Source organism: Phasianus colchicus, chromosome 4 (assembly GCF_987193195.1).
Source record: "Phasianus colchicus chromosome 4, bPhaCol1.hap1.1, whole genome shotgun sequence".
NCBI classification, from domain to species: Eukaryota; Metazoa; Chordata; class Aves; order Galliformes; family Phasianidae; genus Phasianus; species Phasianus colchicus.
Genome location: NC_143439.1, coordinates 41,727,786 through 41,743,979, shown reverse-complemented (window position 1 = coordinate 41,743,979; position 16,194 = coordinate 41,727,786). Strand labels below are relative to the sequence as shown.

Below are 16,194 nucleotides of genomic sequence, written 5' to 3'. Positions count from 1 at the left end.
TGAGGGAGGGAGGCTTGAGGACACGCGGTGCCCATCCGTGTGTCACCTCATTTCCATTTCAGAACAGAGGTGAGGAGGTGTCTTGTGGAGCTTGGAGGTGGTTTTTATGTGAAATGTGAGAAATGAAATCGCTCTCAGTCCTACACCCTCAGAATTATTTAGGTTGGCATTTAATCCCTTTTGCATTTTCCTGCCCACTATGTTCTGGTTTTCTCTCTGCTTTTCTAAGCGATATGAAAGCAGCACCCTGCAAACCACCAGGGTTACTACTCAGGGCTCTCTGGACATGGAGCCACAGAACAGAGGTCACAGATCACAGCTTTGTGAATAAACAGCCCCATTGTCATAGTGAGTCTGTGCCCAGCTGTTTGCAGATGGCTGCCACATTCCAGGGAGGTTTCAGTGGCTGATGATGACCCCCAAAGACCAGCTAGTTTTGGGTTTGGTGAGCTTCAGCACTCTTACCTGATCCACCATTTCAGTTAGTCTGTGCTCCTTCACAATCATCTTCTGTGACTCTTATTTGTTTTTCTTTCTGGCTCTGAGCCCCTGAGCCGACTGCCTCAGCCCAGCGGAGGTGGAAGACCTTAAAGGTCCCGTGAAAATTCACATGAAATATGCACAAAGCTGGGACACAGGTGTTTCCCTTGCTCAATGCTCTGTTTTGCAAATTTGGCTGGCCCAGCTTTCTGGATTGCTTCATGAGCCCATCTTCCTGAGGGGGCTCAAAGCCAAGCCAGGAACAAACAAGAAACAAAGGCACGCTGACGTGTGGACACATGGCCTGGGGAATGTGGGGAGATGGAGGTGAGAAGTGAGATTGATACCAAGGCCTCGAGGATGTGGCTGAAAGGGCAACTGGGAGCTGCTCAGTGCGCTGAGCAAGGTACTTGGTTGGTGTAGGGTCATTTGGTTTGGCTTCCTCCAGCTGCTGAGCAGGTAGGCTTTCAGTCAGCAAAGAGATGAGTGATGAGCAAGGAAGCAGAGCTCCGTTAGGATATCTTTTCCAGCTGGAGTTAATTTCTGCAAAAATACATGGGATTTGTCAGCTTGTTGGCCCTCGTCACGCTGCACTTGGCTCTTCTGGTTCCTTTATTTGGCCTGCAATGGCCTAGCACAGTAACAGAGACATACCTAAAGATTAATTAATTTAATTTAAATTAATTTAATCTACATTCTGCTGAGACAGAGCCCCAGAGACTGCTCGCAGTATCGGCACAAGTGGCTGATGGGTGAGGGGAGGACGAGTGTTCCTGGCATGGTGTCGACAGGTTGCTGCCTTCCCTCCATCTGCAGGCAGTCCAAGGCTTCTGTGACTAATGGATTATTTTTTCCTTCTGCCCAATAGCTCCTGTGGCAGTAGTCCATTCCATTAGCGGGGAGTTGTGCAAAAACCATGCTGAGTAGACACCAAAATAGAGGCAAGCGAGGCAGAGCAGTATGCAAATTGTCTTGTATACATGGCATCTTTCTCCTTATCTAACCCTACGCCTCAATCTACCCCTTTCCTCAGTCTCAGCTCAAGCAAGTTTTCCTGGTTTTCCCAGAATGAGCTCTGCTGTTTCACAGGTACCCTCACCTTTGTATCTGGTCTGGAGATATGGGAAACACACCCAGAGCACCACACTTGGGGGATTTTCAAGCAGTCAAGTATTCCCGGGTTTTAAGTTCAAGAGAGAATTGATATGATTTAAAAGAAAACAAATTGACCTTGAAAATGACAGATTTATATTCTGGGGTGCAGGAAGAAACTCAAGGATTTAGCTAGCTTGCATGAAAAAGAAGAAACATTTGCAAAAGAATAATACCCTAAAACCTTGCTGCAATCAGTATTAGCTGCCAAAATTATAATCATGCAAAACTAGAAATCCCTTGCTCAGCTGAATGTAGCACACTGGTATAGCATCTTAAGTGAATTAACTGGCATTGGAAAGCTAGCATTTCTTATAAATGATAAACCAAACATTTTTTTCAAGTCATCCTGACAGTTTTCTTGGAAATCTGTGAATACAATGCTTACTCTAAGCAGCAGTGTCATCTGGATCAGCATTTTAATTTTCTGATGAGAAATTAGAAAAGTCAGTATCTGTAAAGCAGTACAAGTCCTATCATTTATAAAATGCTTTCTCTAATGCAGTCATAGATCAACTATGAAGCAATCACATAAAAATACTATACCTGCAATTTAGAGATGTGTTTATATAATATTGTAATTAGCACTGTTATTTTGCTGCTCTTGTTGCTATATCTTTATATTTATATTTCCTTGTTAGTCTTCTTTGCTTAGGAAATTCATTCAGCTGCTTACCCAAGAGCTTGTTGCATCCTGGGAAGAGGTCTGGGGACAGACAGTCACTGTCAGTAGCATCTTCTCTATCTGCTTTGCAGCACTTTCAAAATCCAGCATAGATCTTCAGAATTAGGGTGCAATTGTCTTGCAGGACAAGTAATAAGCAGACATAGGGAAAGATAACTTGGGAAAGTGGTGGCTCCTGCGTGCTTGGAGCCCGTAGTTGAGGATTATCACCATCAGTTCCAGTTCAGCCAGAAGTAACTGTGACAGTCAGATCTTACTATGGGATTAATGGCTTTGGGTCCCACAGTCCCTGTAGGCTTTTGTGCATTTTTCAATATTAGAACTGGACAAAAAAAAAGGAGGAATGGGCAGTGCAAATGTTGTATTTAGTGTTCCTCCTAGTCATTCTAGGATCCAATAGATAATGTGTGAAGCCATTTTGTTTGCCTGGCTTTTCTTGAGGGACATCCCTCTACGTCAACCATGAAAATCTGGAATTCTCGGATTCTGTTTGAAATTACTGAGAGTTCAAATTTTGACATGTTGAGAAGCAACAAACTTGCCTGAGCCATCTCCTTTTGGCTGGGCCTCGTGATTCCCAGTGAAAGGCCTTTGTAGAAAGCTGGTAGGCAATTGACGCCTGTCTGACAAGCACAGCAGGACAACTCCATGTGCGCAAATGGGAAAATGCTGATCAAAGCCATTCGGGAATACATAACGTCATCATTGCCAGGCTGGTCTTGGGAGGATTGGGAGTTATAGACAATGAGCAGTCAGGCCTTGAAAGTGGTTTCTTGTGACCTTCAAATGAATCGCATGGCTGTCATCTAAACTCTTTGGTTAAATGGTTTTCTATACAATATGCCATTATGAAGCCACTTTTCACTGGCATCAAAGACAGGCCACTGGTTGGTTAGTTGTTTACCTCTCTGTATCTAGTAGGAGAATTGTCCTCCAGGACATGCTCCGTTCTGAGCAGTGATGAGAGCTCATCTCTCGTGTCTGCATCTCTCAAACCATAGAAAATAAGGCTGAAGAGAGAGAGGCAACATAAAAACATCAAAAAGGCTTATGGTGTGACTTAGGCAGGCTCTTGTCTCTAACCTGCTAATCAAGAGCATTCCTACGACCAGATAAAGAAGTACCAGACTATGAGTGAGTTTGGTATCCAGTGCCTGTCCCGAAGAACTGGTGAGGGTCAGGCTCTGGGATCAACACCTTTTACATCTTGCGATGGGAAGAACTAGCCATGGAAAGGGAGGTCACAAGGCAGAGCTTTCCTGTGTTAGTTGTGAGTGGTGACAGCTTGGGATCATGGACACGCTCTGAGGGAAGAGACAGTGCCTGGGGTGCAGCATAGTTCTACTAAGTGTTGGGATTTTAATCCCCAAAGTATGGTAGAAGAAGGGAGAAGTAACTGCCAATTCAAAAAATGTGGTAGATTTTGATGTCTCTCTCTCTGTTGTATTTCAAGAGGTGGCAGATTATTCCATGTGCTATGGACCAGAGGAACTGTGAAAGCACCAGTGATAGCCTGGTCGCTGTTGAGCTGGTGTGTAACCATTACAAGCGCTGCCCAAACAGCATCCACCTCAGCAAAACCACAGTGAAAGGTTGGACAGGCCCTGTCCTGGGGATCAGCTGCAAGGAGAGGAAGTTACGTGCAGGAAAGTGACTTTGGTTGGCTGCGCTTTGAAATCATTTCAGGTATGAAACAGCTCTGTGAGGGAATGAGGGACAGCCCAGCAGTCAGTAATGCTGGACCTCGTGGTCCTCTGTGTAGGTTTCACCTCCTGGCAGCCTGCTGAGTGTTTTAGCCCACTCGTACCCACCTCCTGCACAGCACTGCCATCTACCCAGGTGTGGACAAATATCAGCACAGACATCTTAAGATGCCCCGTTTCCATGGCGTTGGGGTGGCACAGGTGCTTTGCCTTGCCAAACAGCTTAGCTATAGCTGTTAGTAACCACTGAAGATTTAAATGTAATTCCATACCCATGTACATTGTCACCACTCAAATTAGAACAGTTATCCTACGGGGATATAAGAAATCACAGGTTTTAAAAAATACATGGTAATTAAAACTATTAGAAATATTAAACATTTTTATAACCACGGCTCCCCAGTCCTCCAGTGAGACTGCAGAATTGATAATTTAAGATGGAGTGGAAGAGAAGTCATGCCTATATTGGAAAGTTAATTTGGGGCTGAAGTGCAGGAATTCATCCTGCGTTATGAAAATTGTCAACAGCTGCAGCTGAAGGAGGCAGAAACAGCTCTATCCCACTTGTCATACAACTGTCCATATGGAAACGCTTATTTGGGAAGAAATAATTGAGAACTTTAATACGATAATCGCTTTAGATTTGCTTCAGAATTGAGAGGTCTTTTTCCTTGGGGGCTAAAATTTTGCATTAAATATTAACAAAAGAACAAAAGCAATTTCTGCTGAGTGTTTGCAGTGTGCTCATACAGCAGCCAGGAAGGCATTCACGGGAGCTGGGTTAGCAGGGAGCTGCGTGCAGTGGGGCTACGACCTCAGTTATGAAGCCAGCCTGGCTCAAGCAGCCTGGAAATTAAAGGGGTTCCAGAGCAAAGAGCTGGCCTGTGTCCTCAGAGGTTTGTAAGTATAAGAATACATTTTGAGGTTGAGTTCTTTGTGCTGCTGAAAATCTCCACATGCTTATGATTTTGCACACATTCAACACAGGTCTGCGTTGGGATTGTCCCCCCTCTTCCTGCTCCTGCTGCTTGGAGGAACAGGCAGTTGTTAATAATTCAGGATTGCAAATTGTCCAAAGAGTCTTTAAGTGCACTGATGTAACGCAGCAGATAGAAGGATGTTTCTGGCCAGAGTGGCTTGCCTACTGGAAGGGTTACAAATGCATGTTTCCACCCCTGCCTGACTGCTTGTATCAGAGGGGAGAGCTCTTCTGTCCCATTCCTGCTCTGTTCTTACCAGAGCTGAGTCCTAGATGCCTTTAGTGAAGCACTCGTTATATTACCAAAACAAGTATTTAGAGAATTAATCAGTAATTGTGCTTCAAATGCATGTAACCTATTTGTAAGTTACAAATATTGTTATATTATGAACAAGGTGTCACAGTTGACAATAGCTTCTTCTCTTCGAGCAGCTATAATTAAATGGGACAAAAAGCAGGATGGAGGGCTTTGGGGGGGAAAAAAATAAAAAGAAAAAAAAAAGCTTTTGGAAAAACTGTTACAAAGCAAAGAATTGAAGCTAAGGGCAAAATAATTGGGTACACCATCTGCTTTCTGCTTAATAGCAGAGCTATGGCTTCTGGTATTTAGAGCAAGGGATTCAAGGAAGTATTTATTTATTGATTGAGAAACAACCCAGTATTCCTCTGACTCACTATTGGTTTCCAAATCTGATTTAAATAAGCTCTTACAGTGTATAAATCCAGACAAAATGTCATTCACCATATGTTTATTACTAGAACTTGGCACTTGCTTGCATCAAAGTAGTTTTCACACACAGGCTGTTTGTTACAAAACCTCTGTGAAGCAGGTATAATTAGCATTAGCACTTTAAGGAGAAAACTGGGGCTGAGAACACAGAACATAATTTCCTTGCTTCTGCAGAGGGACTGAGCGCAGGGATTTGGATTAGAAACAGTCTTTAATAGCTTCCAATTTTCTTCATGCCAGTGACTCAATTTGCATCTTATATTAATTGTTATAACAACTGGACAAATGGTACTTTGCTAATTTCTTTTAAAATGCTTACTGTGCTCTTAAGACTAGCTTGAAAATATCCTAATAAATGATCTTCCTATTTGGATGGTGATATTTACCTGACAAGGCAGATATGGGGTGAGTTGCTGTATGCCATTTTGCATACGGTTAACTTCTATCAGCTAGAGCAAAAAGCACTTTCAAAAGCACTTTCCAAATGCATCATTTATATGAGCTTTATAAATGATCTGCTGCTGCCACGCAATGAAGCCATGTGGAGAACCTTAAAGGGATAACCAACTAGCACAAGAGTGTTTCTGTATGAAATTTCTCCAACCATTTACATATCACCGTTAGGATTATTGTCAAGTATTTGGAGTCTTTGGGCTTTCAAACCAAGTCTGAGCGCCCTAAGGATGTAAAGATAAATGATCTTTCTTTCCTCCCCCCCCCCCCCCCCCCCGATTATTTATACATGAGCAAATCAAATTATAGGCTGGTTCTGATGTTTTCTTGGCTGCAGAACAGACCTATAAAAAATTAAATTCAGATTTCCCCTTTTAGTTAAATTCCTGATAAATATGAGCTTGACATTTTTTTTCTGAAAGGGCAAAACTTAAACATTAAAATATTGTGAGACTTCTTTCTCCTAATGTGGAATTTATCTTCCTTCTCCCTGGAGCAGGCTCCAGATCCTTCACACTGGAAAACCCAGATCTCTTTTCACTTCTGCTATCACCCAGTCCATACAGATGTTGTCTTTTTCCATGAGGTTCCATGCTCTCAAATCTCCTTCCCTAACACTGCAACCATCTATCTTGGCTGCTGAGTGGCACATTCTACAGCCTATTCTGCTTTGCTCTTTGAATTGCCACCACTGAGAGAGCTCTACCACAGCCAGGATGCCTCGCCCATCTTCCCCATGGTGGTTTAATCAAAGCAAGATGGGATCTGGGGAGATGCTTCCCAATACCTCGTATTGACATTTAGCCCAACCCTGACTGACAGGGGTGGATCACAGCTGCAACCCTGTCTGGATTCCTTCTAGCCATGTTTTCTGACTGGGAAGGCAGCGCTGGGGGGATATTTCTGTGAGTATCCAGTGAGGGTTGGCTGACCAGGTGCAGTGAGCAGGAATTTGCTGGTCTTCAAAGACAGTACATCACCAGTCGTATTTTCATCATCATGCAAAAAAACTAGTAGTAAAAGCTGGGTGAACATTTTCATAAGGCTATTTTTCCTCATCATTTTGCATATGCCCACTGGGAAATAGTCATTACTATACCAAAAGGGCTCAAACAGAGCAGTATGAAAGGCTTATAGGACAAATGTCTTTGGTGCTGTTAGACTCAGTCCATTGTTATGGATGGCTTCCACACTACATTTTCTGAGCTTGGTTATCTTTGGCTTGGGGTTATCCTGCAATTGCATGGAGAAGAGCATAGAGCTGCCCTGAGAATTGCTCTGTTTGCCCCAGGTACTTTGCCAGGTGGGAAATGTTGTATCTTGCTCTGGGAGCAGGATATCCTCTGGAAGCTCATCCCAACCTTTTCACATAGATAGCAGTTTAAATGTTGTATCTTTTTGAATCACTTAAAAAATAACAGCCCTGGAACAAAACATGGAATAAAACCCTGATCCAGAAAACAATTAGTTCCCCACATAACCCCACTGGGACTATTACAGGAGATGGGTTGATTTCAGAATTGCACTCTATGGAAATCAGAGTTTTATTCAGACTCGAAGGGAAGGAATCAAGAAAGGTTTGTTGGTTTTGTTCATTAGGTTTTTTTTATTTGTTTTTTAAGTGCAACTTGTGGTGAGAACAAGGCAGGTGATGTTCTTGAGAAACAGGTCACCAGCCAGGGCAGTGATGGCTGTGGACAGGGCTCCTGCATCTGCTAGTGTGATAAGTGCCAAAGAGGGAGAAATGGGGGTGTGATCGGGCAAGGGGGAGGCAGTGAAATCCTGTCACCTTAGGGCAACATTTCCCCAAGCAAGGAAATTGTTTTGAGAAGAAAATGAAATCAGGTGACAGACGGTGCATTGAAATGTAAATCTCTTGTCACTCTCAGAATCCCAGGAATGAAATAAGAATTGTACATCACCAGGGTCAAAAAAAAGAAAGTTGAAAGCAAAATAAGAACTAGGTCAGGCAGGAAGAGGGCAAAGGCCATTAAAACAAGACCTGGCAGCAGCCAAGAATATGTATGAATGAATGGAGATGAAGGTGAGATGAGCGGGATTCATTAGAAATGCTTCTTTGCATACAATTATTTGTTTAGAATTCTGGATATGTGCATTTAAGCTTATTTCAGTTGCCATAACAACCTGATACAAGCACCACGTCATCTTTTATCACATTATTTTGGCTATGATTACATTATTTTACAACTCTCGTTGCTAGGAGAGCATAGCACCTTTTTGCATGCCTCAAACAATTCGTACTTTGCAGAGCTTCTTGTTTCTGGCCTCCAAGGTAGCTTATGTAATCATGAGCAAAGCAAGGAGCCTAATTACAAATGTGGGAGTGAGCTGTACTGGGAAAACACAATGTGAGGAGGTCTGGGAGGCTCTGAGTGTGCTGCAATGCTGGGGGCCAGGATGCAAGGGTCTGAGGGACCTGAGGATCGTACTATGCTCTTGTTTTGATGATCCTGTGGCATTTCTGTGTTAGAGTACAGCATTTCCTCAGATTCCTTTGGTGGAGATGCTAATAAATGTGGAGTTATAACTGAAGTCTTTGCTAACATGACAGCATAAGGCAGTTCCCAGTCTTTGCACCGCACTTTTGTTCACAGAATAATGTAACATACATAGAGCAAAGACTGAAGATAAGCCATGCAGTGACTGCTTTACATCCAGAGGGCACTGCAGAAAAGGAGTGGGTGCACTGTAGGATATAATGAGGAGCATTTCTCTGCTGCAGAAGACAGCTCTGAGAGCAAGATGGAGGGACAGTGCCATAAGGGAACAGCTTGTGACTTCAGTGCAACGTGACTGCTGCTGGGGGCTTTTCTCTGTTTAAGCTGTATATTACTTCTGATGCATCACCTTGGAAATTTTAAATTATACCTCCCTTATACACACACCATGGAAAACAGACCAGCCATATTCCCCTACCTCATGTATCTCTGGAGGTTTTAGTGCTCTTCAGCTTCTGGAGGAAAAGACATTAGGCCCTTATGTGCTAGAGGAATTGTGGTTACAGTGGGCAGCATGAAGGTCTAAAAAGAATAGAGAAGAAAGGGGAGCGCTGAAATATTTTTAAAGTGTGTTTAAAAGCCAGGAGCAGGTTTTTTCCCCATTTCCTTATGGATGTATTTATGATTACAGTGGCTCTGTGGGATGATTTTTTCTTCATGCACACCCAATAGTGTGATGGAAGAGAATTCAGGCTTCTTTTCCCCCCTGCAATCTACTTATGTCACCTTAAATTAAAACCACAATTTAAAAAATTAAATAATAATAATAATTTAAAAAAACCCCCAAACATGTTGTCCAAGAAATAGAAAACAGAAAATCATGGGGCAACCTAAATATCAGCCTCATCCCATTTTTCTCTAGCCTTCCTCTGAGAACTGCAGCAACCAGGCAGCAAGCACAGCAAGGCTGAGCAGCAGGTTGAAACAGCACCGTGTGTGTCTGAAAGGAACCTCCAGTGGCACAGTCACTGCTTCTCCAAACAGTCGTGTTCTCTCAGAGGTGCAGGGGAACAGTGGCTGCTGTCAGGGACCCACAGGAGGAAGGATTCCATTTCTCTGAGCACGGTCTGCTGGAAAAGACTCTGGAAAAGACATGCTCTGTCTCTGTGGCACAGGCCCATCCACCCTCCGCTGCTAAATGTCAGGCATTGGCATCTGCAAAGCACCTTGCTGCTTTGAAATGACAGCCCAGTGCTCCAAAGCGTCACCAGCAACCCAGTCCCCAATTAACGGTGCGGGTTTGTAGGTTTCTGACACTGTTCTGAAAGCTTCTGTGGGCTGCTGCAGCCTACGAGCCAAGAATTGTTGCTACTTTGTAAGGCTCAGTGGAGAGGAAGGAAAAAAGCTGGGAAGGAAAAAGCTCCGGTTTCATTATTCCGTGCTAGCAGGATAACAGAATACATTTACTTTAATACTAAAATCATTTGAGAAAAAAATCCTGCTGTCTGATCAAGCTCCCCCATTAGTTATTTTTGCATGTGCATGCACAAATCCAGCAGCTAAGCCTACAGCACTCCTGTATTTTGGAAACCAGAAAATGCTGCAGGGTGTTTCTAAAGAATAGCAATTTGGAGGTTGTGGGTGGTTTGTGGGTGTAATAAAAAAGGCTGCATACTGAGGCATCTGAATTAGGCTTCTCTTTAGGCTGCTTACAGCCTCTCTCAAGATTGTTAAGAACCTGATTCTGCCATCCTAATGTTCACCTACCAGCATTTGCTCCTGTGGGCAAATTTATTTGAGTGCTACCTGTTGTATCTGATGCAGAATTTGGACATCTGCATGACTGATCCTGTGTGGAAGAACACTGAGCTTTGCCCTATGAACCACCAGCCCCATGTTCTTAGCAGCTGGTAAAAGCCACAGTGCACAGTCAATACTCTCTCCACACTGCTCTATCCCAGGGCTGCCATTGTGCTCACAACATGGGCAGAGGATGCTCCCCATGCTTTGTTGCCTGTCTCTATTCTCTTCTGTGAAGCTCAGCCACAGCAAACACTGTCTCATGACACCCTTATCTTCCTGGTTGTGCTCTTTTACTTGCTTTATTTTTGACTGGTTTCTTTATTGTGCTGTTTTGCAAGCTTTCTTCCTCTTCCATCTGAGGTTCATCCTTCTTGCTTGACTCGCAAAGGATGCTGCCTAATCTGGTTTATTTGCCACTACTGGGGAAAAAGCAGCCCCTGTACTCCCTTGAGCTGAAGTTTCTTAACTGCAGTAGTAACACGCTTTGTAACTCCTGCTCTTCCATTAGGCATCAGCGCCACAGCTGTGCAGGACCTAGCTCAGTCCCATCTACTATTTCGAGAACATGCTTAGCAAGTTCCCGCAGTGTTTTATGGCTGGTATTTTGCTAATGGAAAGTTAATCATTGGCTTGAAACTGTGCAAAAATGTCAAGGGAAAGGATCACAAGATCATAGGAAGAACTCTAATTTGATTCTAGGACATCGTTCTCCTCTAATTCTGTGGATTTTGGTTGCAAATAACCTCAGGGTGAAATGTGTCTGAGCATTTAAACACCTAGCAAACATTAACTGCTGTGGGACAGACTGGAACAAGCAGGTTGGGGATGCCCATGTTCTGCAGCCCACAAAGTCTGAGCACCAAGGCCTGTGAAAATGACTGCTTGTAGATTCTGCCCTCTGTTTCCTTGATTCTGTAAAGGACCAGTGCCGGAATGGAGTAATGCAGCAAAACCACTCAGAGCATCCAAGGACCTTAACATATTCAACTCATTAAGCCTTTTGATGCCTTTCCAAGGTAATTATGGCATTGTTATCCTTTCCTGCTTTTAGAAATGGGAAAGGTAAGTATTGTCAGAGAGCCAACTGACTCACAATGTCCATGAGTATTTTGAAGGTTCTTTCACCCTACTGAGCAGATCTGACCATTGGTACAGAGGATGCCAGCTGCAGCCTGTAGCTAGTGAAGATAAATATGCTGAACTGCAGCTATTAAAATTTTGTTAAATCCATTCATAAATCCTAATTCATGAATCCATATTTTTTCTGAAATCCAATTTTCCTGCTTATGTTGACTGCCCATTGGAAGCAAGCAAACGCAGTAACCTGAGGAGTGACCAGCAGATGAAGGAGCTGAGCAGGTAGGATTGTTCAACAGTGCCCTATTTCTTATCTCCTGGTCCTTGCCTAGCGCTCATTACTGTCCTTTCCAGGGCAGAGTGTGGGCTGCATAGACTTCATGAGTATATAATCATCTTATTTGGTCAAAGGAAATATGAAAACAAATGTATAAAGACTTGAAATGTGCATTGCTATTTCTATGTTATAGTTTTTCAGCTGCGTCTGGCTACCAGCCCGCACCTCCAACTGCTGAGTGGTCTTTGGAGAACCAATGGGACAAGGCCTGGGGAAAATACCTTGTGATGTGATTACCCTGCAGCAAAAGCAAAGTCTCTTTACACCTTCTTTTATTTTTCCAAGCATTTCCTATGGCAGGAATTGTATATGGCTGGTTAAAAATGTATATGGCAGCGAGAGAGAGGAATGAAATTCTGGTGTTTATGCAAAGCTAGGAATGACAGAGTGTGGAAGGGCCACATGCCTGCTGGTAATTTATCTGTGAGGTTAGGGTTTTTTGGTGTTTTTAGAGAATATAATCTGGCCACCCATAGAGAACAAACACAAATCCTGGTGGGTGGGATTGCCTGCCTCACAGCCATGCAGCTGCATTCTTTAAGGAGCAGCATCCCATAGGAATATAGCCCACAAAGTGAAACAGCCTGGCCTTTTTCCTCCCTCAGATTTGCTCCACTTGGAAAAAAAAAATACTGAGAAAAGAAGCTGAGCTGGAGTGACAATATTCTGCACTGCTGTTCAGCACTGAGAGCAGTGGGTCTTCTGCAGAGAGAACAAAGTACATCCTGTACCATGAATGGTGATGCTCAAACCTGCTGCCACCTTGTGTCCCTGCTCTGCCCTGGTTTTGCAGCCATGCCCCTGCCCGTGACACCTCAATGTTTCTACCCATGATGACGTGCAGCACAGCAGCTCTGGTATGTTTGTGTTTCAACTTGCTCACTTACTGCTTTAGTATAAATTACACTGATTTCTAGCAAACCCAAATGCTTACCAAGTTAATGAGGCAAGAGAAGAGCGCTATACGTAAATGCCAGAGAGCAACCTGCGCTTCCTCTATTTATGGTTGTGTTTTATTGCATTATGAAAACTCCCATTGAGGTACAAACTTCTCCATGCTGTACAATTTTAAAACCCTAATAAAAATAAGATTGAATACAATGGCCAGGAGCTAGACATTTAAACAAACTGAAACCAGGCACATACCCACAAAAGAGCAATTATCTCCTCCGCACCACTGTGCTCCTGTCTCTCTAGTGAGTCATGCAAGGTGGTATGAGAGCAATTGTCTTATTCTCCTGTTGGATTTCATGGCAGCCTCCCCGCATAGGGCTTTGAAGAAATAATTAATGGGAAGCTTATCCTTGAGAAGGCTTTATTTGCTGCAGAGTACTGGCACAGCTTGTATCTGACTGTTCGTCTGGTGTTGGAGTGCCGTGGGTCATAGCAGGGCTCAATGGTGAGCATGGAGTTGTGCTTGGAGCCCAAGCTTCTCCACTTGGCGTAGCTGCCTTCACGTTAGGGCTCTGAGGAGATCCCAAGCTGTGTGGATGCTCCTGGTATACTCTGATGACTGTGAGGTCCAAACAAGAAGCGCACTGGGCCCAAGGTAGCTCTTCATACTTTTTTTCAGTATTAGCAAAAATAATAGTGGATCAAGTAGGACTTGAGCTTAAATCAACCAGGTTTGACAAATCATTGCTTCTTTTAAGTTATGTCCTCTTTGTCTAGATTTTCTGGTGGTTTTAGCCTTTTATTTACGGAAGGATGTCAACTTTACTATGCAGGTGGTGCACCTAAATCTGGATTTAATTCTTCTGATCTCATAGTTGCATCCCAAAGGAAGCACTGAGTGTAGTACAGAGAAACACAAGATCGCAGTTGCACTTCTAGGTCTGCCACATATTCTGGCAAAAAGCACTCTGAAAGGTGTTCAGTCATCCCTCAGAACCCAAATCATCACTTTTGGATCATGGCTTTATATCTTTCTGCTTAATGACATCTGGCTGTTTCTGGCACATGCAAAAAGCCGAAGAAGAGGAGACAGGGCTTTATTAAGAGACTTGGTGGTCTCTTTATGCTTTACAGATATCTGAGCTGCTCAAATGCTACTAGAAGTTTTCTATGGGCTTTCTGCTCTGTTCCAACCTGCTGTCTTGTCTCAGGCAGGAGGAGGTGTTGCAAATATGGGTGGTGGTTGCCCTTTCAAGCATCCTAGGATTAGGATTGTCAGTGGAGATGTTCAGATCTCCTTGCTGGTCTGTGCCCAGGTGTCCTTCTTGAGTGGAGAACTGCTAATTGCTCAAAGCGGGAAATGTTGATTCTTGTTGCTGCTATTGTTGGCTATTTCAAGTTGACTGTCAGCCTTCAGCCTCCAAGGCCATTTTCAGTGTCCGTGCATATTGGTAGAGCATGGAAACCTTTGTTATGGTTAAAAATATATATATCCATGTTGGACAGAAAATGAGTGAATGGCCATTTAAGTGTGCTGGATTTGCTTTGGGAAGAGATGGCTGGCCAGCCAGAAGGTGAGTCTTCAGGGGAGAAGCTGCAATTCCAGTATTGATTTTGGGTTTGAGGTCCTACAGGATACATCTCTTCTATTTTGGTTATTTTTTAAGAAAGTGCTATTTGTCTTCATTGTTCAGAGAAGTGGTGTTCCCAGTAACAAGCTCTGGGGGCTTCTGTGCTGGCAGGAGGCTGTGACCTCCGGTGTAGGCATCAGTTTTGCTTTGCTGGGGAAAGGACTGGTGTAAGGCATGCTGCTTTGCAGCCCCATTCTGCATCTGAAAGTGACCTGCATGTGCTGGTGCATTGTGTGATTGTCTCTGCTCTGCTGTGACCCCAGTGCCGCAATGAGCAACGCACACCTGAGGTGCCCATTTTGTCCTGATGGTCTCTTAATCCAGGGTGGGAGCAACAGACAGAAATTACAGGAATAGAAGGTGGCTCCACTCCTGATACTTCAAGGTACTCTAAATTAGTGCTGATAAAGCTGGCAGCCTCTGCTAATCCTCAGCTAACTGCATGAAAACTGATTAATAAAAGAAAGCTTTGAGCTCCAGTAGCTCCTGCATTCAGGTCACCATCCCTGTTTTAAGTAACCAGCTTTTATGCTCATTTGCGGTTTCTCCTCCTGGTGTGGGGAGGCAGAAGGGACAAGCAGGGCTGTGGTCACTGTCATGGGATGGCTTCTTCCAAGTTTTATTCCCATAGACAGAAAATATTTGCTGTTACCTATGCTTTTAACTAAATCCTCCACTTATGTCCTATTAAATGCTTCCTGATGTTTTGTACTAATGTTCTCATTATTTAGTAGTGACAAAAGAATATATTTTGTTTCCAGGAGAGTGAAAGCCTTATTTTCTAACTGTGTTCATCTCACTTGGGAGTTTATTCTAAATGCAGTGCTATTAAGGCTGCATAAATTTCTGTCAGGAGTGGTTTATGACATGCTTAAAGTGTATACCTAACTTGTTTATACTGGAGAATTGGGCAGGAGGTAAAAAGCATGTTACTTCTGAACACTGTACCCCATTCAGCTGAGGTGAATAAAGTATTTCACTACAAGAGGCAGAGATCTCTGCCCAAAGGCACCAACATGCTGGGTGTGAGGGGCCGGGCTACAATTGCAAGGCACCCACAGAGCAGCCAGGCAGGAACAGACAGCTCCACAGGTCTGCCGTACCCTATGTCCACTGCATGTCTTATGGTAACAGCTCTGATGGTCAAGCCTTGCTGTCATTAAGCTGTGAGCAATGCTGACATCCCACCAACCACAGCTCTGGGATTTGTCTTTATCTTTTTATCAGTGCTATCAGTACTATCAGTACTCTTTGCCAGGACAGAATTGCTCAGAGGATTGCAGGCTGCTTTTCCCACTCAAAACAACTCACATTCCTGTCCATTACCAGCGTTGATGACCTCTCTGCTTAAAGCCCAAGCTTGCCTCCATCAGCTGTTGCATTATTCCTGAGCATGGGAACGCACCATCATTTTCTTTAGCCTTCACGAAGAGCTGTGAGCTGCAATTTGGATTCTCAGCAAAACCCTCAGAGGACAAAGCTCTGCACTCAGGGCTCATCAGGGCCTTGCCACAGGCTGAGGGTGCATTTTCAAGCAACAAAGGAAGAGAAAGCATTCGTCTCCTGTATGGTTTATAGATGCCACTTAGCATGCCAGGCTCCAACTTCCAAGCGCATTCTTGCTTCAGTGCAAAGCCTGTGATAGAAAATTGGATTTCAGTGAAGTATGAGGTGTTCAAAACACTCATTGCTTCTGTCACACTTGAAAAACAACTCCCTCTCACCCCCAAGATGTATTAATATCCTTCCCCTGTCACTTCCCCCAAGTTCAACTACAATAGAAATGAAATTCAGAGGAAAATGCAAGCACC

The 16,194-nt window shown here is 43.7% G+C and overlaps 1 long non-coding RNA gene across 1 annotated transcript; it reads left to right on the top strand.

The window, feature by feature from the left end:
- The first annotated feature begins 718 nt into the window (after window positions 1–718).
- On the top strand, window positions 719–11,795 carry LOC149918216 (uncharacterized). Its single transcript, XR_016466444.1, has 3 exons — window positions 719–807; window positions 3,771–4,003; window positions 11,752–11,795. It is a non-coding gene; the product is annotated as an uncharacterized LOC149918216 (long non-coding RNA).
- Window positions 11,796–16,194: the final 4,399 nt, after the last annotated feature.